This window comes from Oncorhynchus kisutch, linkage group LG29 (genome assembly GCF_002021735.2).
Source record: "Oncorhynchus kisutch isolate 150728-3 linkage group LG29, Okis_V2, whole genome shotgun sequence".
In the NCBI taxonomy this organism is placed as follows: Eukaryota; Metazoa; Chordata; class Actinopteri; order Salmoniformes; family Salmonidae; genus Oncorhynchus; species Oncorhynchus kisutch.
This window is the reverse complement of record NC_034202.2, coordinates 26,745,095-26,770,717: the sequence shown is the minus strand read 5'-3', so window position 1 is coordinate 26,770,717 and position 25,623 is coordinate 26,745,095. Positions and strand designations below refer to the sequence as shown.

Below are 25,623 nucleotides of genomic sequence, written 5' to 3'. Positions count from 1 at the left end.
TTCTGAAAGGAGGGCGGGGCAGGGCCTTATATTATATATATATATATATATATATATAGCAGTGATCCAAGGTTTTGCCAGCCCTGGTTGCGCAATTGATATGCTGATACAATTTAGGGAGTCTTGTTTTCAGATTAGCCTTGTTAAAATCCCCAGCTACAATGAATGCAGCCTCAGGCTGTATCGATTCCAGTTTGCAAAGAGTCAAATAAAGTTCGTTCAGAGCCATCGATGTGTCTGCTTGGGGGGGAATATATACGGCTGTGATTATAATCGAAGAGAATTCCCTTGGTAGATAATGCGGTCGACATTTGATTGTGAGGAATTCTAAATCAGGTGAACAGAAGGACTTGAGTTCCTGTATGCTTTTGTGACCACACCACATCTCGTTAGCCATAAGGCATACAACCCCGCCCCTCTTCTTACCAGAAAGATGTTTGTTTCTGTCGGCACGATGCGTGGACAAACCAGCTGGCTGCACAGACTCCGATAGCGTCTCTCCAGTGAGCCATGTTTCCGTGAAGCAAAGAACGTTACAGTCTCTGATGTCCCTCTGGAATGCTACCTTTGCTCGGATTTCATCAACCTTGTTGTCAAGAGACTGGACATTGGCGAGAAGTATACTGGGGAGTGGTGCACGATGTGCCCGTCTCCGGAGTCTGACCAGAAGACCGCTTCGTTTCCCTCTTTTACGAAGTCGTTTTTTTGGGTCGCCGGCTGGGATCCATTCCGTTGTCCTGGGTGAAAGGCAGAACACAGGATCCGCTTCGCGAAAGTCATATTCTTGGTCGTACTGATGGTGAGTTGACGCTGCTCTTATATTCAGTAGTTCTTCTCGACTGTATGTAATGAAACCTAAGATGACCTGGGGTACTAATGTAAGAAATAACACGTTAAAAAAACTGCATAGTTTCCTAGGAACGCGAAGCGAGGCAGTCATCTCTGTCGGCGCCGGAAGATCAGATAAAATGTTAATGTCAAATTTATGCAGAAATCCAGGTAATTACAAAGGGTTCACATACTTTCTCTTGCCACTGTACATTTGACTGATTGATATAGAAATGGAGTAAGTGCTGGAACCACAGGCATGGGCTGCTCCTCATGATATCCATTAGCAGGGTTGCCTATGGAGACTGCATACCAGTACTTTATTAAATACCAGATACCATACATTCTTAAGGCTGTGGTGAGGGGGATGTATCTCCCATAACTCTGTTTTCACATCCAACCCTCTCTGGCAAAGCCTCATGGGGTTCCTTAAAAATGATCCATGAGGCCTATAATCTGTACTCTACTGACCTTGACATTTAGCTCAGTAAAAGTGTAGACTTTTCTGTAACAAACTGAGGATAAAATAACTACGCTCACTTTAACGGAGCACAGTAAATAAGAACAGAGGAGGAAAAATAGGGCTGCATTCAAAAGTCGATTGAAGGTGCACAGCGGCATCTGAAACGTGTTGATTACATGCCGGCCCTTTCCCAGAAAGAGAGCGTGGTGAGATTTAGGATTGCACGTTTTCTAGAATCAGCAATTCAGTTCTGAAAAACTAGGGATGACCTCGGGCTGCAGCACGCATCTCCAACATCCAGATCAATGACACTCACTCTTGGCTTCTCCAATCACAACGCAGGGAGACTGCTCAGGGTAAGAAAGGAATTATAGAGTGGAAGTGAAAAGGTGGGGCAAACACACCAAACAATAGCCCTCATCTTCATCTGAGATTGGCTTAAACTTAGATCAGATTAAACTCAATATTTATATTTTGACCCTGAAGAATACAATAATTGTTTAATCAGTCATTCAGAATGTGTAAGCCTTGCTTTGTCAGTGGGCACAAAGCATGTACCTCTGACGATTGACTCAGTACCCCCTGTACCCCCTCTAGACTTGTTGTATTCAACACACGTGACAAATAAAGTTTGATTTGATTTTAGAGAGCTATTTGTAGACACTAGTGTATTTCCCCTTAACCTCTCTAGGCTAGGGGGAGGTATTTTCACGTCCGGATGAAAAGCGTGCCCAAAGTAAACTGCCTACTACTCAGGCCCAGAAGCTAGGATATTATTAGTGGATTTGGATAGAAAACACTGAAGTTCCTAAAACTGTTTGAATGATGTCTGAGTATAACATAAATTATATTTGGCAGGTGAAACCCTGAGGACAAACCAACCCATTGAAAAGAGGTCACTCTTTTTAATGAGTTTTCTATGGTGATCTAGATTTCTAAGGCACTTGCTTGCAGTTCCTATCGCTTTCACTGGATGTCAACAGTCTTTAGAAATTGGTTGATGTTTTTCCTTTGTGTAATGAAGAAGTAGGGCTGTTCAGAACGAAAGCTCGCTCCACTTGGTTTTTATCTGCTATTGAACGCAGTTTATCCCCTCTTGAAATTGATTGATTATTTACGTAAAAAAATACCTGAAGTTGTATTAGGAAAGTTGTTTGAAATGTTTGGACAAAGATTACAGGTAACTTAGATATTTTGTAGTCATGTTGCGCGAGTTCGAACAGGTGTTTTTCTGGATCAAATGCGCCAAATAATTGGACATTTTGGATATATAACAACGGAATTAATTGAACAAAAGGACCATTTGTGATGTTTATGGGACATATTGGAGTGCCAACAGAAGAAGCTCATCAAAGGTAAGGCATGAATTATATAATTATTTCTGAGTTTTGTGTCGCGCCTGGCGGGATGAAATATGATTGTCTGTGTTTGTTTGATGGGGTGCTGTCCTCATAATAGCATGGGTTTTCTTTCGCCGTAAAGCCTTTTTTTTTTAAGTTAAATATTTCTAATAATTTAATTTGGCGCTCTGCCATTTCACTGGATGTTTTCAAATCGATCCGGTTAATGGGATTTGATCCCTAAGAAGTCCCCTTAACACCTGATCGGACCAGGAAAAGAGCACTGTGCTATTATATTGAATACTACTAAACATCCATTTCCTCTCCATAGTTTCTGTGTCCACCATGACAAGATAAAGCCCTAGGCATTTCCAACTACGTATGTTGACTAAATTCTTATTAAAAAAAAAATTAAAAGTCAGCTCCCATTGCAATCCACAGCATATACAGGGAGAGATTGGAAGAGGGCATTCCGTACATTCTATTATCTGTGGGGTTGAATACCCCCCAGCGACTAGAGTCTGACTCTTCAGTGTGGTCTCACTAATCGCGTCACACAGTGCTACAAAGTTACACCACTGCCCAGAGCTTGGAGGTTAAGACGACAAGGCGTGGGGACTGGAGAAGCGAGCAGGACCAATGCACTAGGGAGCGATTGGCTTCATGGCAGCTGCATCCCTCACTTAAATGGTGTCGTCTCACCCTGAAGTACATCAATTTAGGTCATTACACTTCCCTGCTCCGATGGTGTCACCGTTGGGGAACAGAGGAGACGAGGGGTGGGTTGATGGATTCAAAGCGCATGGGGAGCGGTGTCTGGTGGGGAGGAGGCTGCAATAACATGCCGGTGGATGAGGCATGTTCAGAGGGAGCTGACTGGAACACACCACGGGGAGAAGGTGATTAAGTGGAAGAGGACCACGGATTTAGTTAGAACAGAGAACGTTTTTTTTCACCATGCAGTCCCCTTTCAGTGCTCCTGACACATCCCCATAGCTCCAGTGTCCTGGAAGCCTGAGATAGAAAGGAAAAACTCTGCCGTGAGCTTTAAATCCTAAACAACCCATGTGTTATTAAAAAAACATGAAGTTGGAGGCAAAATGCATAGAAGCCATTTAACAGAATGGAGGAAAATAAGTCTTTATCCCGTGATACATGGTCTACTTTGATTCAATGAACATTCCAATTTTTCTAAGTCAAGAGATTAGAATTTCAATGAATGTGAACAACGTTTTCACAACAACACAATCAGTTGGCATTACAGAAATATGAGAACACCAGACAAATAACACAACTGCTCTTTTAATTCCCGAAAGAACTATCACAAATGAAAAACATAAAATGGGAAAGGAAACAGGCGATTGTCCAGTTCAGACAGCTCAAGCCACCAATTTGAGCATATGTGACTAAAGCAGGATTACCAGATAAAATATCCTTACATAACTACCATATGCACACATCATTCTATAAAAAGAATACCAGACCTACTACATAGCAGTTCCAAAACAAAATAAAAGGCCTTTAGAGAATAGAAGCCTGGCATGAGGTTTGGCATGGAGAATAGAGGGAGCATGAGAGGAGGGGGAACGGAGAGGGAGAGAAAGAGTGGGTGGGTAAACAAAAGAGTCACCTTTAGTGTTTAATTTGGCTTGGTGCTGAGGGAGACAGGTGAGGCAGGGGTGGTTCAATGTGGCCCCCTCCATTGTACATTTTCAGCATGCCGAGAATTCCTAAACACAACAAGCCATTATGAAAAGGGTACAGGCGACTCAGCCATTCAGATAATTGAGTTGAATCGCAGCTGAAGAAAAAGTGTCGGTGGGGTCTCGTTTGAGCAGTGCCGTGGGGGTGTGGGAGGGGGGTTGAAGGAAACATTTCCACTCTCCCTCCCTCTTCCCCAGCATAACCAACAAAGTTGTTCAACATCTTATGTTGCTGCTTTTTATATATACAGTGCCTTGCGAAAGTGGCGCTACAAAGTATTAACTTAAGGGGGCTGAATAATTTTGTAATGCCCAATTTTTCAGTTTTTGATTTGTTAAAAAAGTTTGAAATATCCAATAAATGTCCTTCCTCTTCATGATTGTGTCCCACTTGTTGTTGATTCTTCACAAAAAAATACAGTTTTATATCTTTATGTTTGAAGCCTGAAATGTGGCAAAAGGTCGCAAAGTTCAAAAGGCACTGTATATATATATATATATTTTTTTTTTCTTCTAATATACGGAACCAACCTCCCACGTGTCAGAATTTGTCTCTGTTCGTACAGTAAAATATTAATGTTGTGAAGACTGCCTTAATGCTCAGGGAGCAGAGATGGAACCCAAAGAGCTACTATAGTATGATAGGCCATGTGTGTGCGAAACAAGGCTTCAGGGTCAAGCATCTTAAATCAGCAGCAACATCTCACTCAGAAGACCATTCTTCCATTCTCGCTTCCCTTCATCTGGTCTCAATGGGTAGCCTAGCTTTTCATCACCAGGCTTCAACCACTGTCCAACTTGGAAGCACTGCTGTGCGCTCATTAACAAGAGACACAGCTGGACCAGTTCTGATAGCCAGGCAGCAAAGCAACCCCCTCTTCTGGAACACATTCCAGTCAAATTTAGAGACGGCTGGTGGGGACGACATGCTGTCATACTGAACCAGGTGCTGCAGCACATACCTGCAGAAGAACTAGGCTGCTCGCAACACAATCCATCAATCAGGGCAAACAAGGGAGAACAGGGATGACATGCAAAGGCTGGCCGGCTGGGGAGAAGTAGAGGGCACAGCAGAGCAACGTTCACCCACACAGACAGACCATCTGCCAGCCCGCTGTCTGTCGAGGGGGCATGGATCGAAAGAACACCACAGAGGAATGCTGTCCTGCCGATGCTCAGAATAACCTGCTTAGTGTTGGGTTTTGTGTCGTTCACCTCCCCACTGATTCCTCAAAAAAAACCTTGCCAAGTGTCTTTGGGTCCAGTGTGAGATGCTAATGTCTTGTAGAGATCATATTAACAGCCTCCTTTGTAATTATGTGTCAAGGCTACGTGGCTGTGATTTAGGCCTACTACTTCCACTGACAAGGCTCCATCCACTATAAAGATGGGCCATGAGAAGTCAGCTCTGCATGCATACTTCCCATGACATCCTGATGAACTATGGGCAGATTGAGTGTGTAAGATAGTTTAATGATTCTGTATGGACATATGGACATAGCAACACTGTTGGTTACCACACCACACCCCCCAACCCACTATAACTTAAACGTTTATGTAGCCTGCCTGAGCGGAGGCCCATTTTCAGGGGTAAAACCAAAGGCAAGTAAAACTCACACTTGAGCACTGACTGTCTACCTCAGCTCTATCAACCCTTTCTGCATGCAAATGACAACCTTCTGACTGGCTGTCACTATGAACTATCACAGTGGCCTCTGCAATTTAGTGCCACCTGGGTCCCATCAGTTTAGTGCCACCTGGGTCCCATCAGTTTAGTGGCTGTCCTCTGCATCTTTTCTACTGCGTGAGCGTTTGTGTTTTAAAGTCCCCTCTGAGGATTATAAAAGCTCTGAGCTGGCGGTTTGGAACGAGGCCCCTGAGAGCCAAAGGTACTGAATCAGGGACAGGTACTGAGTCAGGGACAGAGGCTAGGCGCCCAGGCTACAGCCAGACACACTGTAGACGTCACGTGCCCTGCTCTGACCTCGTCTGGACCGGGGGTCCTTTTTCTGTCTGAGGGCAGACAGCAGATGCAAGTGAGGTGTTTTTCAAATGAGGGTCCACAGTACTATATTAATTAATTTAGTTCAACATAACATAGGGCAGTATTTCCCAAAAGGTCTTTGGCCTAGCACTATAGAACTGATTCAAATAATCAACTCATCAAGCTCATCAAACTCATCAAGTTCACCCCTTGGGGTCCCCAGGACCGACTTTGGGAAACTCTGGTATTGGGGATGTTCCTATGAGACACAGGGTTCTAAAAGGAAAAAAATAAGTCCTTCTGACATTTCCTCCTAAAACAAAAATAGGAAAATAATCACAGAACAAATTGAAAGCAGGTTAAAAGACCAAAACAAAGCTACATTGTAAATCAATGCAGTGCCCTGGGCCTACCCGTCAGTGCCAGTGACCGTAAAGCAAACAATCAATTTTCTCAAAGGCCCATTTCATTAGAATTCAAAGACGTGTGCACTAGAAAACAAGCCAACAGTCAAGTCAACTAATCACAATGGGGAGCATCTGTTGGTCATTACAGTAGCTGAATGTTGGCTGTGCCTCTACCAAGATACTGGTTCAAAGGACCTGATGAGCATTGTCTGACAGCGCCTGCACTGATCTGTCTCGTATCTCGCAAAGGGTCATTGTATAGATCAAAAGAAGTCCGGCTACAACGGCTGTCTAACATTAAAAACATTACCTAGGTGACCGTCTGCTGAACCCCATTTCTGCCCCATAAAAGTTTAAATGTATCTGTTTTAGTCGCCACATTTTACATTTGGCTAAGAACTGTTGTGCTTCAAAACGCCGTATTTCAAGTTTGACAATGGACACTAAAGCTAGCATAAATTAGTCCAACATTAGTCTGCTAGCTGGGCCGGTCACTGAAAAGATTATGCTAACGAACCAGCTACTTACTTAGTGCTGCACACACAATGGGTGTGTTAGTGAATTTGTTCTGTGCATTCATAAATTCAGAGAGTGTTGTCTGATTGTTCGTTTGTAAATTCAGAGTGTTTTGCTCTCGGAGCGTACACTGGACACTCCGGCCGAAGAGTAGGGTTGATCCGAGCGTTCTGACCTCACAACGGCAGTCAAGCACCCAAGCTAACTGGCTAATGTTGGTGACAACAATTTAACTATGCTTTTTTGCAGATATTTACTAACAGCGGCCATATTCAACAGGTGTGGGGCGTTCGTAAATTCATCAGTTATTCTGCGTTCTGGCACGCTCAGATGAGAGTGCTCTGAAATCGGAGTAGATAGCCAGAGTGAATTTACAAAGTAGAGCTAACTAGCTACAGTAAAACTTCTAATAATAGCCAGAGCTTTTAATGGCTTAAAAGGCGTTTATTTGTGCCAGGCTTCTATTTGATCTAGACGTCTATTTCCTTAATGCACACAGCTTTTGCTCATTTGCATAGTTAGTTAATTGTTTAATCTCAGCATTTTCATTTCCTGCACTAATGTGTTACCCTTTACACACAGTGTCACATTTATTTTATTTTAGTATGCCAGTTCTGTACTCGAGGTTGGCAACTGTGTTTTGTACTTGCCAGTTAGCTAGCAGTTCTCCGCTATTAGCAGCCAATGGCTCGCAGTTTCTTATTGCCGATAAAAACTGATAGCCATAACTATTTCGAGTCATTACTGAATTAAACATTAAACCCGGTAAACAATTTAGACGGTATTTTTTTCAAACATTTATATTTTTATTGAATAAGGCATGTCAGTTATGAACAAATTCTTATTTACAATGACAGCCTACTGGGGAACAGTGGGTGTTTAACTGCCTTGTTCAGGGGCAGAACGACAGATTTTTACCTTGTCAGCTCAGGTGTTTAACAGTATGTCAGAAAACTACACTGAAAAAAATATTAACTCAACATGTAAAGTGTTGGTCCCATGTTTCATGAGCTGAAATAAAAGATAGCATACATTTTCCAAGAACAAAACAATCTTATTTCTCTCAAATGTTATGCACAAATTTGTCCACATCCCTGATAGTGCCAATTTATCATTTGCTAAGATAATCCATCCACCTGACAGGTGTAGCATATCCTCTCAAATTGAGGGAGTTTGCAATTGGCATGCTGACTGCAGGAATGTCTACCAGAGCAGTTGCCAGCCCGGTTACCACAAGTAACCATGCCAGCCCAGGACCTGACTTCTTCACCTGCGGTATCATCTGAGACCAGCCACCCGAACAGCTGATGACACTGCGGGTTTGCACAAACAAAGGATTTTTGCACAAACAAACTGTCTCAGGGAAGCTCATCTGCCTGCTCTTCGTCCAAACCAGGGTCTTGACCTGACTGCTGTTCAGCGTTGTAGCTGACTTCAGTGGGCAAAGGCTCACCAAAGTTGGCCACAAGCACATCGGAGAAGTGTGCTCTTCAAAGATTAATCCCGGTGTCAACAGTACCGGGGAGAGAGCAGACAGCGTGTAGTTTGCTGATGTCAACGTTGTGATCAGAGTGCCCCATGGTGGAGGTGGGGTTATGGTATGGTCAAGTATAAGCTACGGACAACAAACACAATTGCATTTCATCTATGGCAATTTGAATGCACAGAGATACCATAACGAAATCCTGAGGACCAATCTGGTACCATTTATCCGCTGACATCACCTCATGCCTTTCGCACACAATGTATATAGACTCTTTTTTCTACTGTGTTATTGACTTGTTAATTGTTTACTCCATGTGTAACTCTGTTGTCTGTTCACACGGCTATGCTTTATCTTGGCCAGGTCGCAGTTGCAAATGAGAACTTGTTCTCAACTAGCCTACCTGGTTAAATAAAGGTGAAAAAAATGTTTCAGCATGATAATGCACGGCCCCATGTTGCAAGGATCTGAACACAATTCCTGGAAGTTGAAAATGTCCCAGTTCTTCCATGCCCTGCATACTTACTAGACATGTCACCCATTGTGCATTTTTGGGATGCTCTGGATCGATATGTACGACAGCGTGTTTCAGTTCCTGCCAATATCCAGCAACTTTGCACAGCCATTGAAAAGGAGTGGGACAACATTCCACTGGTCAGTCAACAGCCTGATCAACTCTATGCAAAGAAGATGTGTCATGCTGCATGAGGCAAATGGTGGTCACACTAGATACGGACTGCTTTTCTGATACCTTAAAAAAAAAAATACGGGTGTGTATCTGTGACCAACAGATGCATGTCTGCATTCCCAGTCATGTGAAATCCATAGATTAGGACCTAATGAATTTATTTCAAATGACTGATTTGATTATATGAACTGTAAAAAATTACAGTTCCTCATTTTGAAATAGTTAATCCATTTGCACTGGAAACCCCAAAATGTAAATCTTTGAAATTGTTGCATGTTGCGTTTATATACAGTTGAAGTCGGAAGTTTACACACCTTGGCCAAATACATTTACACTCAGTTTTTTACAATTCCTGACAAATCCTATAAAAAATTCCCTGTTTTAGGTCAGTTAGGATCCCTACTTTACTTTAAGAATGTGAAATACAAGAATAATAGTAGACAGAATTATTTATTTCAGTTATTATTTATTTCATCACATCAGTGGGTCAGAAGTTTACATCAGAGGTCAACCGATTATGATTTTTCAACGCAGATACCGATTATTGGAGGACCAAAAAAGCCGCTACCGATTAAATCGGCCAGTTTTTATTTGATTTATTTGGAATAATGACAATTACAACAATACTGAATGAACACTTATTAACTTAATATAATACATCAATAACATCAATTTAGCCTCAAATAAATAATGAAACATGTTCAATTTGGTTTAAATAATGCAAAAACAAAGTGTTGGAGAAGAAAGTAAAAGTGCAATATGTGCCATGTAAGAAAGCTAACGTTTAAGTTCCTCGCTCAGAACATATGAAAGCTGGTGGTTCCTTTTAACATGAGTCTTCAATATCCCAGGTAAGAAGTTTTAGGTTATAGTTATTATAGGAATTATAGGACTATTTCCCTCTATACCATTTGTATTTCATTAACCTTTGACTATTGGATGTTCTTATAGGCACTTTAGTATTGCCAGTGTAACAGTATAGCTTCCGTCCCTCTCCTCGCTCCTCCCTGGGCTCGAACCAGTAACACATCGACAACAGCCACACTCGAAGCAGTGTTACCCATGCAGAATAAGGGGAATAACTACTCCAGTCTCAGAGCGAGTGATGTTTAAAACATTATTAGCGCGCACTCCGCTAACTAGCTAGCCATTTCACTTCGGTTATCCCAGCCTCATCTCGGGAGTTGATAGGCTTGAAGTCATAAACAGCGCAATGCTTGACGCACAACGAAGAGCTGCTGGCAAAACGCACAAAGTGCTGTTTGAATGAATTCTTACGAGCCGGCTCCTGCCTACCACCGCTCCGTCAGATACTTGTATGCTCAGTGAGATTATATGCAACGCAGGACACGCTAGATAAACTAGTAAAATATCATCAACCATGTGTAGTTAACTAGTGATTATGATTGATTGTTTTTGATAAGATAAGTTTAATGCTAGTTATCAACTTACCTTGGCTTACTGCATTCGCGTAACAAGCAGTCTCTTGTGGAGTGCAACGAGAGGCAGGTGGTTATAGCGTTGGACAAGTGAACTGTAAGGTTGCAAGAATGGAGCCCCCGAGCTGACACTGAAAATCTGTCGTTCTTGGGATCACGCAGCCGTCGCACCATAGTATGTTCATCTCTAGGAGACAGAACGCGTCTCCTTCCTGAGCGGTATGACGGCTGCGTGGTCCCATGGTGTTTATACTTTCGTACCATTGTACAGATGAACGTGGTACCTTCAGGCATATGGAAATTTCTCCCAAGGATGAACCAGACTTGTGGAGGTCTTTTTTCTGAGGTCTTGGTTGATTTCTTTTGATTTTCCCATGATGTCAAGCAAAGAGGCACTGAGTTTGAAGGTTGGCCTTGAAATACATCCACAGGTCCACCTCCAATTGACTCAAATGATGTCAATTAGCCTAAAGCCATGACATCATTCTGAAATTTTCCAAGCAGTTTAAAGGCACAGTAAACTTCTGACCCACTGGAATTGTGATAGTGAAATTCTGTCTGTCAACAATTGTTGGGAAAATTACTTGTGTCAGGCACAAGTCGATGTCCTAATCGACTTGACAAAACTATAGTTTGTTAACAAGAAATTTGTGGAGGTGTTGAAAAACAAGTTTTAATGACTACAACCTAATTGTATGTAAACTTCCAACTTCAACTGTATTTTTGTTCAGTGTAGCTAGCTAACATTACAACAGTAAGCTAAGCAGATGATCAAGTTGAAGTCATTGCACTGGAGACTGACGTCCTAGCACATAATTTATGCAAGAGAAAGCCACAGCTTAGTTTTTATTTTCTCACAACGGCAAACTATTAAATCACTGTCACATTTGTAATAATTTTTCTAGTTATTCTGCCTATTTCATGGAGAGACATACGAGAACGCAGTGATTATGTTTTCATTGTTGAATGGTAGATACTCGGGAGTATTCAAATACTTAATATATAAAACTTCCACATCCTACAAGACAGATCGGTTGAGGGACGAGCGTTGCGTAGGAGTAACGCCATCTGACGTAAGACTATGTCTCATGAGGTCTTAAAAATGCATAATTTGACAAAAGGTCTGTCTGCCCTGACTGGCTAATCATTCTCCAGGTTGAAGCAGCCTTGCAGAATCAGGCGGTGTTGTGAGTTAGTCCCAGCACAGTAAATGGCTCTAGGAGATGCCTTTCTCACATATTACTTAATAAATTCTGCCAAATACTTTCAATAATTCATGAAAGTTCATAATTCATTCTCCCCCACTTCTTCCCTAACGTACAGAAGGTGAAGAAAATGTAAACTTGTTGAAATACACAAAATGCCTATGAGCCAAATGCCATTTCTTTCAGTAATGCAGTACACATGAATAGTCAAAGATCTTACATGTGGTGTAGTACAAAAAGTACTATAACTTTGTATTTGTTCACAATGGACATCTCTTTGAGAACTAATAAACTCAAAGCAAATCCATATTGAGCAGCTAGACAGATCAAGTACCGTGGGCAACGGCCCAAATGGGCAAGCTCCTCCGACTACTCTATTTTAGTTCCTCATTTTGAAATAGTCAATCCATTTGCACTGGAAACCCAATATTGTATTTCCTGCATTCGATGTGATCCAATATCGGTGCGAACTTCGAACCCAAGTTTGGACAGGTGATATTTTGTGTTTAAATTAGCCAGATCAAGCCCCCAAGGTTAGAATGCCTGCTGAACAGGCTGCTACTAGCATACCACTGGCACACAACCCAAACGGCAAGTGACAGGTACAGGCACTTCCACCTCTCACTTAAGCACAGGGTGCTTTGTCTTATTAGGGGAGGGAGGCCGAGTGTTCACTCTTCGCCCCTTGTTTCAGCTCCTCCAGGAGACCTGCCACCTCCGCCATCCAAATCAGTCCACCTCCCACCCAGGATGACAGTAAGCCTTGTCCGAGAGAATGTGGCAGGAGGGAACCTCTCCCCTGTTTCTGGAGCGTGAGGGAGCTTGATGCTTTCTTTGTCCATTAAAATAAACATCAAATTGATCAGTAATACAGTGCAGACATTGTTGATGTTGTATATGACTAATGTAGCTGGAAACAGCTGATTGTTAATGGAATATCTACATAGGCGTACAGAGGCCCATTATCAAACACCAATGTTCCAATGGCACGTTGTGTTAGCAAATCCAACTTCATAATTTTAAAAGTCTAATTGATCATTAGAAAACCCTTTTGCAATTATGTTAGCACAGCTGAAAACTGTTGTTCTGATTTAAAGAAGCAATTAAACTGACCTTCTATAGACTAGTTGAGTGTCTGGAGCATCAGCATTTGTGGGTTCGATTACAGGCTCAAAATGTTTCTTCTGAAACTCATCAGTCTATTCTAGTTCCGAGAAATGAAGGCTACTCCACGTGAGAAATTGTCAAGAAACTGAAGATCTCATGCAATGATGTGTACTACTCCCTTCACAGAAGTGCAAACTGGCCCTAACCAGAATATAAAGAGTGTGAGGCCCTGGTGCACAACTGAGCAAGAGGACAAGTACATTAGAGTGTCTAGTTTGAGAAACAGATGCCTCACAAGTCCTCAATTGGCAGCTTCATTAAATAGTACCCGCCAAACACCAGTCTCAACGTCAACAGTGATGCTGGCTTTCTAGGCAGAGTTGCAAAGTAAAAGCCATATCGTAGACTGGCCAATAAAAAGAAAAGATTAAGATGGGCAAAATAACACAGACACTAGACAGAGGAACTCTGCCTAGAAGGCCAGCATCCCGGAGTCGCCTCTTCACTGTTGAGACTGGTGTTATGCGGGTACTATTTAATGAATCTGCCAGTTGAGGACTTGTGAGAAGTCTGTTTCTCAAACTAGATACTCATGTACTTGTCCTCTTGCTCAGTTGTGCACCGGGGCCTCCCACTCTTTCTATTCTGGTTAGAGCCAGTTTACGCTGTTCTGTGAAGGGAGCAGTACAGTGTTGTACGAGATCCTTATATATATATTTTTTTTTAACCATTAACAATGTCTACTCTGTATTTCTGATCAAATTGATGTTATTGTAATGTACAAAAAAAATGCTTGTCATTCAAGACAAGGACATTTCTAGGCGACCCCAAACTTTTGAATGGTAGTGTACAGTCCCTGAACAGGACGCTCGTCAGGATAAAAGACAAGTTCTTACCCTTTTCCAAACAGTGGGGGGGTTCTCTTCCTTAAAACAAAATCTCCAGCCACAGTGCGGTGGTACTCTCTCTTCTGAAAGAGCATCAGATATGAACAGGCTTCAGGTCAGGGGACCCTGGTGTATTTGGTGATATAGACTAATGTTCCGCATAGACACACCAGACAGGCACGCCTAGAAAAACACAGAAGAAGAAGACGACATTTATTAAATGAGATGTATGCATGACAACAACAACAAAAAAGAGGTCCTCTGTAGCTCAGTTGGTAGACTGAAACTTGCAATTCCAGAATAGTGTGTTCTATTTTCAGGAACACCCATATGTAAAAACTGTATGCAGACATGACTTTACGTTGCTTTGGATAAAAATCTGCTAAGTGGCATATTATATTAGAAGAGTCTGGAACATACAGAGCAACATTGGTTTAAGAGTAAAGCTCCATTGTAGATCATTATGAAACAGGGGGGGGGGGGGTTAGCCTACACACCCCCAGTCATGCTAATAGCTTGTATCAGATTGAACAATGTCACTTTTATGAAAAATACTTATGAAGATGTCAAATTTACATTCAAAACCATTGAATTACACATTTGATTATACTGTGATATTTTTACGTGATTGACAATATTCACACTGTACAGCCAACTGCGAATCAACATTACAGCAACAAGACTTAATTATGTAAACCCACTGGGGTTTAAGATAAAGGAAAGGGTACCACTTTAAAAAGAGCACTTACCAGATTACAATTGGGTCAACTCACTACTAAGCCCATCTCCTGTGGAATGTGCATACTAGTGCAGTATTGAGAATGAAAGCGTGATCAGGAATATAAAAAGATACATCAAACTCCCTTATTCATCATCTTGATAAATACACATTACCTGACCGAGTACTATTCAAAACTTCAACCAGTTTTGTGCTGGCCAGCTCACTGTTGGTAGAGCTAGTGTGGCAATACTGAGGAACATACAGCTACTTCCCAGAGGGAGGGATTGATCCACACAGACACACCTTTCCTAAACTACATGCTTCCTTTGTGGTAATAGTGAGCCCCCGTTTTTTCGTATGTGCTATATGATTAAGGTTCTCATAGAACTAAGTAGTCCTCTCTAGGAATCCTCTAAAGAACTAAGTAGTTTGATGTGTCTGACCATTGTTTGAATCTGCTCCCCATATTTCCCATTCAGAGAGAACAAATCCTCAGTCTAGTCTATCTGGAAAGGAAATGCTCAACATTTTCAAAGAGGGATTTATTTTTCTCCCTGGGTTGTCGTGGGAAGAATGTGGAGGAGTAACCATTGGAGGAGGAACCATTCTCATTTCTGTACTGTTAACTGGTCAATCCTTCTGACAGTGGTTTGTGTTCAAGGCCGGTGGTGTTTTGGATTGCTGTTTATTTGCAAACATCCTTTTGAAAAATCGGATGGCTGTAAGCGGCAGCCTATATTTGTAGGGATAGAGAGAATTTGGGATAGTAGTACTATATTTCTTTGGGGGCCCAGAATGTATACTCCTCATATCCTGAAACCAAGGCCAAAACAATCATACTATTTGTCAGAGCTCACAGCTGATGCTAATGGTTTTGTTATTGTTGGCAGTTTGAGCCTGTCCCCTTCTCTCACCTACAAAGGGTTACGATACTCTAAAAATGACGGATGCCAACCCCAAATAATGGGGTTCTAGCCCTGAACAGCCGAAATAACCCTCCCAATTCCAAAAGCTACCCGTATCACCCTCTCTCTCCCACAATGGAACATGTGTGTGTGTATATGTATGTATGTATGTATGTATGTATGTATGTATGTATGTATGTATGTATGTATGTATGTATGTATGTATGTATGTATGTATGTATGTATATATATATATATAAAATCTTCTGTGCCCACTGTCCGGGCTGACATGTGATGTGCAACATAAAGTTGTCACCATGAGGCAGCATGCTGGCTAGTTGTCAGCAGGTCAGGCAGAGAAGATCTTGTGGTCTCAGGAAACTGCCAGCAAGTGACTTGATATGGACATGGGGAGACTCAATTGACTTTCCTTGATTCCTCAAGTTTCTCTCTTCACCTTCCCAAAACCCATTGGATGAGAAGGAGGTCCCTCCCCTCTGACCTTCTCATTCAATGGGTTTTGGGAAGGTGAAGAGAGAAAAACTTGAGGAATCAAGGAAATGAAAATGAGATTCTCCCATAGCCATGCTGACCCCTGACAGACCTTCTCCCTGAGACAACAGTGCTCATTGGCAAAATCTCTTCTGTTATTCCAACCAGGACTGGAGTTGTGAAGTGATGGATGTTATCAATGTGGCTTTATAAATATATATAAAATCAAAGAAAGCGAGAGAGTCATATTGACAGACACAGCAGGATAATACGACCCGCATGACAATTCCAGACATGAAAAGCCTATACAATATGCATGCATAGAAATGCAATCACATTTGTGGAAGGAATGAAGGTAGAAGGAATCATAATTCAATGGGCTAAACCAGATTAAATAAATGCATTTAAGAGCGGCAGGAATTGGAGAAAGAATTTCACTGCTCTGTGGAACTGCCAAGGAGCATATCGCCCAGAGAATCCATCCATGCTAATGTACTTAGCTATCTATGTGGTGCTCAGTGAGGCAGCACGTGACTTGCAACAAAATTATTTTATATTCTGTTTATATCTAGAGATGGTGTAAATTCCTCTATATTAAGTCTGTACATTTAGCCTATTGCTAGCATCACCACTTCACCGAGTCAAATCCGGGTATGTGAAAATGTACTTCGCAAATAAAGCTTATTCTGATAGAGCCACCCAAAGGTTTGGTCTCAGGATCAGCCCCAACACTTAACTGGCTGCTCCTCAAACATGCTCTGAACTCATCTCACATGCCAGTCCTCAATGCACACAAAGGTCATTTTCACACAGTTCTGAGCTAAAGCTCGAATTAGGGATTGATTATTTGTTTCTCCATTTGGTCCGGTTCGTTTTACATTCCATACATAGAGTAAAACTGAATTGGCTTCCTATTTCGCACCCTTCACTCATGCTGTCAAACACCCTTGTAAAACTGACCTTCCTACCAATGCAGTATTGAGTAGCTTGGATGAATAAGGTGCCCAGAGTAAACTGCTTGCTACTCGGCCATAAAAGCTAGAATATGCATATAATTAGTATATTTGGATAGAAAAAACAGAAGTTCCTCAAACTGTTTGAATGATGTCTGTGAGTATAACAGAACTCATATGGCAGGCGAAAACCTGAGAAAAATCCAACCAGGAAGTGGGAAATCTGAGGTTTGTAGTTTTTCAACTCATTGCCATTCCAATATAGGGTCTGTGGGGTCATTTTGCACTTCCTAAGGCTTCCACTAGATGTCAAGTCTCTTTAGAACCTTGTTTGATGCGTCTACTGTGAAGGGGGACCGAATGAGAGGGGATTGAGCCAGGTGTCTGGCAGATTGCCATGAGCTCATGATGCGCGGCCATGTGAAAGTTAGCTTGCGTTCCATTGCTTTTCTACAGACAAAAGAATTCTCGGGTTGGATCATTATTGAAGATTTATGATAAAAACATCCTAAAGGTTGATTCTATACTTCGTTTGACATGTTTCTACGACCTGTAATATAACGTTTTGGACTTTTCATCCGACCTTTCGGCTGGACTTGCATGCGCGTTTGGACTTGGATACCAAACACCCTAACAAAAGGAGGTATTTGGACATAAATTATGAACTTTATCGAACAAGTCAAACATTTATTGTGGAACTGGGATTCCTGGGAGTGCATTCTGATGAAGATCAAAGGTAAGTGAATATTTATAATGCTATTTCTTACTTCTGTTAACTCCACAACATGGCGGATATCTCTTTGGCTGTTTTAGTCTCTGAGCGCCGAACTCAGATTATTGCATGATATGCTTTTTCCATAAGGTTTTCTGAAATCTGACACATCGGTTGCATTAAGGAGAAGTTTATCTAAAGTTCCAAGTATAATAGCTGTATCTTTTATCAATGTTAATTATGAGTATTTCTGTAAATTGATGTGGCTCTCTGCAAAATCACTGCATGTTTTGGAACTACTGAACATAACACGCCAATGTAAAATTAGATTTTTGGATATAAATGTGCAATTTATTGAACAAAACATACATGTATTGTGTAACATGAAGTCCTATGAGTGTCATCTGATGAAGATCAAAGGTTAGTGATTCATTTGATCAATATTTCTGCTTTTTGTGACTCCTATCTTTGGCTGGAAAAATGGCTGTGTTTTTCTGTGACTTGGTGGTGACCTAACATAATTGTTTGTGGTGCTTTCGCTGTAAAGCCTTTTTGAAATCAGACACTGTGGCTGGATTAACGAGAATTTTATCTTTAAAATGGTGTAAAATACTTGTATGCTTGAGGAATTTTAATTATGAGATTTTTGTTGTTTTGAATTTGGCGCCCTGCACTTTACTGGCTGTTGGCGAGGTGGGATGCTACCGTCCCGAATATCCCAGAGGTTAAATCCATCTATGATTATAAAGAAACACAAACTTGTGTCATCTTCATTACTTTCGATTTGCCCTTCCAACAACATTTGGGAGGAAACAGCGCAATACCTGCTCTAAGTGCTAGGTGAAGTCTATATTCAATAGCCTATGTCCCCAGTACAGCCCCCGTCTCCCCTAATCTGCATCAGATGTGCTCAGAAATGTGCTGCTGTCAAAACCATTAATACTGTGCAATTCTGGTTCTTCTCCTTTGTTTGATCCTGAATACTTTCTGACTTGCAGCAAACCACACCACTGTACGAATTGGTACAAATTGAATCTGACCAAGACCACCATTTAATAAACCACATAGGTAGTGTGTTCACTTTACACCAGTCCAAACAAACCAAGTGGGCTAACATACCAAATCAAATTTATTTATATAGCCCTTCGTACATCAGCTGATATCTCAAAGTGCTGTACAGAAACCCAGCCTAAAACCCCAAACAGCAAGCAATGCAGGTGTAGAAGCACGGTGGCTAGGAAAAACTCCCTAGAAAAGGCCAAAACCTAGGAAGAAACCTAGAGAGGAACCAGGCTGTGGGGTGGCCAGTCCTCTTCTGGCTGTGCGGGTGGAGATTATAACAGAACATGGCCAAGATGTTCAAATGTTCATAAATGAACATACCAGAGTTCGGAAAAAAACGTTCCAAACCAATTCGGTGTGAAAGCACCTTAGTGTTTTCCACAGAACTCAATGAGACATGGCAATAATTTCATGACATTTCGTGACCATAACAACAGATGAAGAACGCAAAGCTGAGTGAAGGACACATTATAATTGTGCTATGACTACCATTGCAAAATGAAAGTCATTTATCTTTGTTGTCTTTTTCTATAGCCTCTTTGATCGTTAGGCGATTACATTGTGTTTTCTGTAACTTCCCCACAAACACAATCATTTTGATAATGACCATCTTTTTTTAGTCATGGCAAAGCATTAGCCTAATTCTGTCCCGATATAACAAAACGTCTTTGTGGAAAAAACGAATTCATTAAATGCAATCTTTTCAGCAAAAGCTTAATAAAGAGCACAGTTTTGAGCCGTGGCCGCTTCTATCCTTAGGAGCTTTTAGTGCTGATAGAACTGGGAACATGGAGGATGAGCCAGGTAGTTTCCAGTCTTTCACTCTGTGATCATCTTCACATACATACACTACCTGGCAAAAGTTTAAAACACCTACTCATTCAAGGGTTTTTCTTTATTTTTACTATTTTGTACATTATAGAATAATAGTGAAGACTTCAAAACTATGAAATAACCCATATGCAATCATGTAGTAACCAAAAAAAAAGTGTTTAACAAATCAAAATGTATTTTCTATTTGAGATTCTTCAAACAACCACCCTTTGCCTTGATGTCAGCTTTGCATTCTCTCAACCAGCTTCACCTGGAATGCTTTTCCAACAGTCTTGAAGGAGTTCCCACATATGCTGAGCACTTGTTGGCTGCTTTTCCTTCGCTCTGTGGTCCGACTCATCCCAAACCATCTCAATTGGGTTGAGGTTGGGTGATTTTGGAGGTTGGGTGATTCTGGAGGCCAGGTCGTCTGATGCAGCACTGCATGACTCGCCTTCTTGTTGAAATAGTCCTTACACAGCCTGGAGGGTGTGTTTTGGGTCATTGTCCTGTTGAAAAACAAATGATAGTACCACTAAGCGCAAACCAGATGGGATGGCACATCGCTACAGAATGCTGTGGTAGCCATGCTGTTTAACTGTGCCTTGAAATCCACAAATTAACTTTTAACAAGGCACACCTGTTAATTGAAATGCATTCCAGCTGGTTGAGAGAATGCCAAGAGTGTGAAACGCTGTCAAGGCATAGGGTGGCTACTTTGAAGAATCTCAAATATAAAATGTGTTAGGTCTAGAGGTCGACAGATTATAATTTTTCAACGCCGATACCGATTATTGGAGGACCAAAAAAGCCGGTACCGATTAATTGGCCCGATTTTTTAAAATGTATTTGTAATAATGACAATTACAACAATACTGAATGAACACTTATTTGAACGTAATATAATACATCAATAAAATCAATTTAGCCTAAAGTAAATAATGAAACATGTTGAATTTGATTGAAATAATGCAAAAACAAAGTGCTGGAGAAGAAAGTAAAAGTGTAATATGTGCCATGTAAGAAAGCTAACGTTTCAGTTCCTTGCTCAGAACATGAGAACATATGAAAGCTGGTGGTTCCTTTTATCATGAGTCTTCAATATTCCCAGGTAAGAAGTTTTAGGTTGTAGTTATAGGAATTATAGGACTATTTCCCTCTATACCATTTGTATTTCATTAACATTTGACTATTGGATGTTCTTATAGTAACTTTAGTATTCCCAGTGTAACAGTATAGCTTCCGTCCCTCTCCTCGCTCCTACCTGGGCTCGAACCAGCAACACAATGACAACAGCCACCATCGAAGCAGCATTACCCATGCAGAGCAAGGGGAACAACTACTAGAAGGCTCAGAGCGAGTGAAGTTTGAAATGCAATTAGCGCGCGCTAACTAGCTAGCCATTTCACTTCGGTTACACCAGCCTCATCTCGGGAGTTGATAGGCTTGAAGTCATAAACAGCGTAATGCTTGACGCACAATGAAGAGCTGCTGGCAAACGCACAAAAGTGCTGTTTGAATGAATGTTTACGCGCCTGGTTCTGCCTACCACCTCTGTCAGATACTTAGATACTTGTATGCAATGCAGGACACGCTAGATAATATCTAGTAATATCATCAACCATGTGTAGTTACTAGTGATTATGATTGATTGTTGTTTATAAGATAAGTTTAAATGCTAGCTAGCAACTTACCTTGGCTTACTGTATTCGCATAACAGGCAGTCTCCTTGGGGAGTGCAACGAGAGAGAGGCAGGTCGTTATTGCGTTGGACTAGTTAACTGTAAGGTTGCAAGATTGGATCCCCCGAGCTGACAGGGTCTGTCGTTCTGCCCCTGAACAAGGCAGTTAACCCACTGTTCCTAGGCCATCATTGAAAATAAGAATGTGTTATTAACTGACTTGCCTAGTTAAATAAAAAAGGTATATAAAAAATAAAAAATAGTTTTGAAAACTTGAAATCGTCCCTAATTAGTCGGACATTCCGATTAATCGGTCGACCTCTAGTTAGGTCATAGTTTTGTTGACGTCTTCACTATTATTTTACAATGTAGAAAATAGCAAAAAGAAAAGAAAAACCCTGGACTGAGTAGGAGTCAAAACTTTTGACTGGTACTGTATAATCACCAACTCCATAGTGTCAGCCTGGAAGTTGTAATTACACATGGACGTTAAAGCTTAATCCCTAGACACACCAAAATAAAATAACCATTGCATTTTCCCTCAGAAAAAAAAACTATGGATAAAAGAGAACCTCTACTGGCAACTTCACCAAAACAGTTTAAAACAGCTAGTTACCATATAAAACTGTTTAAAACATAAAACAGCTAGCTCCCATATATATTTTTGTTATTTTATTTAACTAGGCAGGTCAGTTAAGAACAAATTCTTATTTTACAAAATTCTTATTTGACTGCCTACCCCGGGACAAACCCTCCCCTAACCCCGACGACGGGTCAATTGTGCGCCTCCCTATGGGACTCCAGATCACGGCCGGTATAAAACAGCTAGTTACCATATAAATAAAAAAAAACAGTATAAAAATATTACATGAAGCAAAAACACCTTAGGGCTCCTCTAAAATAACACTACTTACATTCCTGTGCTGTGGGAATGAAGGCTTTTAGTTAAAGAGAACATTTTAGCGCTCGCTTCTCCTGAATAGGTCAAGACTGAGGCAGCAGCTGAGGTAAAAGCGACCTAGATCAAAAACTAACGCATGGATGAAGCGGATTCTGGAAGGGAGGTTAGATGCATGTATGATAAGTTCACTGACAACTGGCCTAGATGCTCAAGATTAAAGAGCCAAGCTTACAGGAGTGCAGCTCATCGTTTACATTCACGTCCCCGAACAACAAGCTCTAAGCCAGGCAATCTGTGTGTGTTCCTCTGAGCCAAAGGGCCATGTCCTAGTACAATCTCAGAAAATGTAGATGACCTTCAACAGCTCAGTTGCTAAAAAACAGTGTCCTATAAATGAGAGATTGATTGCAGCTCACATTTAGTGCCCCATGCCATGTCGGCTGAACATAATATAGGCTTTGCCACAGCCTATCGCACAGTTCTCACAGAACCTTGATCGCCCCGTTATCTCACAACAGAGCTAGTCTGCCTTCTTAACATATGTATCATATTGTAAGTAGTAAGTAATGCAATGTTAACTCTGATTGTATTCCAAAGTAAACATTAAAACATCCCAGAAAGCAGCCTCATGTGTTTGTGCCTGATAAGTGGAGCTAGTTTCCCACCTGAGGGGCCCTGAGGCAAATGAAGAAAATAAATTTTTCCTTCCTTCCAGGATGCACATTCAATCTCTTCCCCATACAGTCCCAGACAACAGATGGAAACAGCAGGAGAAATTACACGCACACACACACAAGTGTCGCGCCATATCGGATGTGCACGTGGGTGCAAGGCACTGGAAACTAGAGCAACAAAGGCAGACACTTAAAAAGTTCAGATTGGGGGGGGAAAGAAAACAGTCCTCGCGTCAGCAGTTCTGCAGCGCAGAGAACAGGCTTCAGGCTTTAACAAAATCAGGGCTAAGATCCTTATTATCTTATAGACTAGAGGAAGGCATGCGAGTCTGCAGAAAAGCCCAGCCCCTGCTTAGACATATATAGGCCTAGTGCACCTAAAACACAAGCTTAGGCTGATCATATTGTGCTGCCAGGGAAAAACAGTGTTTATTCCACAAGCAAATAGAGTAGCCAGCCTAATAGAAAAAGTAGCCAGCCAGGCTCCCCCGGGCTAGGGGGGGTGGGTTCAGCCAACCAGAGTTTGTCTAGAATGTCATTGTATACTGTAACATTAAGATTTCCCTTCACTGGAACTAAGGGGCCCAGCCAGAACCATGAAAAACCACCGCAGACCATTATTCCTCCTCCAAACTTTACAGTTGGCACTATGCATTGGAGCAGGTAGCATTTTCCTGGCATCCTCCAAACCCAGAGCAGTCTGTCGGACTGCCAAACGGTGAAGCGTGATTGCGCTGCTCCAGCTACCAATATATTTGGGCTGCTACACTGCACATTATTACATTGTACACTTTGCCTGTGAACATCTGTTCTAAGCTTGTACACCAGTCCAGCTGACGCTTGGTATTGCGCATGGTGATCTTAGGCTTGTGTGCGGCTGCTTGTCCATGGAAAGCCATTTCATGAAGCTCCCGACAAACAGTTCTTATACTGACTTTGCTTTCAGAGTCAGTTTGGAACTCGGTAGTGAGTGCTGCAACCGAAGATAGGCGATTTTCATGTGCTACAGCTCTCAGCCGTCCCGTTCTGTGAGATTGTGTGGCCTACCACTTCACGACTGAGCAGTTGCTGCTCCTAGATGTTTCCACTTCACAGTAACAGCACTTACAGCTAACAGGAGCAGCTCAAGCAGGGCAGAAATTTGACAAACGGACTTGTTGACGGCGCAAAGTTAAGTCACTGAGCTCTTCAGTAAGGCCATTTAAATAAATAAAAATTGTCTATGGAGATTGAATGGCTGTGTGCTTGATTTTATACACCTGTCAGCAACGGGTATGGCTGAAGTCGCCGAATCCACTAATTTGAAAGGGTGTCCACATACATTTGGTGTAGTTTCACTTGGTCTAATGCTAACTAGAGTTCACCCGAATCTGGGGAAGTAGATAAGGGGCAAACAAACAATTTATATGGGATGTGCAAATTCATGCTCTCTTCCTCAGTGTAAAGAAATTTGACTGCCACCACAGCATACACACGTATCAAGAGGTGGGACAGACAGACTGTCACACCAGCAGTGTTTCTGTCATCGCTGACTTGGTGAGTGACAGGCACCTGTCCTACCAATAGATCGCTAGTAATGCATATATCTTTCATTCCGGCGGGAAAGGGTTCGGCATAATTTTTTCTGAGTACCGAATTGTAAAGTAGCCTAGTTAATTTAAATGGAAAAAGTAGCCGGCTGAAAATGAGTAAATCGGCTGTATAACAGACAGTCGGCGCTAGTGGAAAAGACTGGAATAAAACAGAACATTTTATTTTATTTGGCAAGTCATTTAAGAACAAATTCTTATTTACAATGACGGCCTAGGAAGAGTGGGTTAACTGCCTTGTTCAGTGGCAGAAAGACAGATCTTTACCTCGTCAGCTCGGGGATTCAATCTAGCAACCTTTCAGTTATTAGTCCTGCGCTCTAACCACTAGGCTACCTGCCGCACCCAACATCAACGCTTAGATTACATTTCTTAAGACTGTTGTTGCAAAGGGAAATAATGAACTAGAAATGTATGCCCTTTATGTTACAGTAGGAGAGACAGGGATGCAAACTGCTGAGGGCCCAAAAAGATTATACTTTTTTGTTGATGCACTGAAACATGAAAAATCCCTGCTTGCTGGAAAATGCAGGTTTTAACTAATTAAACAAAGAATATTATCTACATGATCAGTCTGTGTGTGTAAAATAAAGTGGTTTCTGTGAACCTAACTCCCAGCTAAAAATAAATATATAAAAAATATTTGTTGCCTAGACTTTACTGCAAATGACAAGTCTTGAGAAAACAAACAAAACACTAATATTGCAGTTAGCCATGACAGCATTTATAATAGAACGCTTGTGACCACATACATAAATATTGCACTTAGGAGGAGAAAAACACTTATAGTAGATATAGAATGAAAAAAATAACTGGCATTCTATTATAGTGGCCACTATAGATATAGATCAAGCGCACAAGGCTACATGTGTGCAAAAATAACATTCACTGAGTTTAAAAATTTTTTAAAACACGTTAATGTCAAGTTAAACAACAAAAAAAATATATATATATTTGGGCTGCTACACTGCACATTATTACATTGTACACTTTCTGCCTGTGGACATCTGTTCTACAATCTGCCAGCAAATGTGAGAAAGAGGACAAGTGTGTGGCGTTCCTTTCATCT

General features: G+C 41.4%; 1 protein-coding gene across 3 annotated transcripts in view; it reads right to left on the bottom strand.

Moving 5' to 3' along the window:
• LOC109873828 (bifunctional heparan sulfate N-deacetylase/N-sulfotransferase 1-like) overlaps nt 1-25,623 on the bottom strand; it is a 129,376-nt gene that overhangs the window by 86,543 nt on the left and 17,210 nt on the right. For 2 of the 3 annotated variants that reach the window (XM_031809273.1, XM_031809274.1), the window contains exon 2: nt 14,060-14,233. The gene's annotated coding sequence lies outside the window, so the exon portion shown is untranslated. Of the gene's footprint in view, nt 1-14,059; nt 14,234-14,799; nt 15,237-25,623 lie in introns of those variants that run through there. The other variant, XM_031809275.1, reaches the window with a different exon arrangement.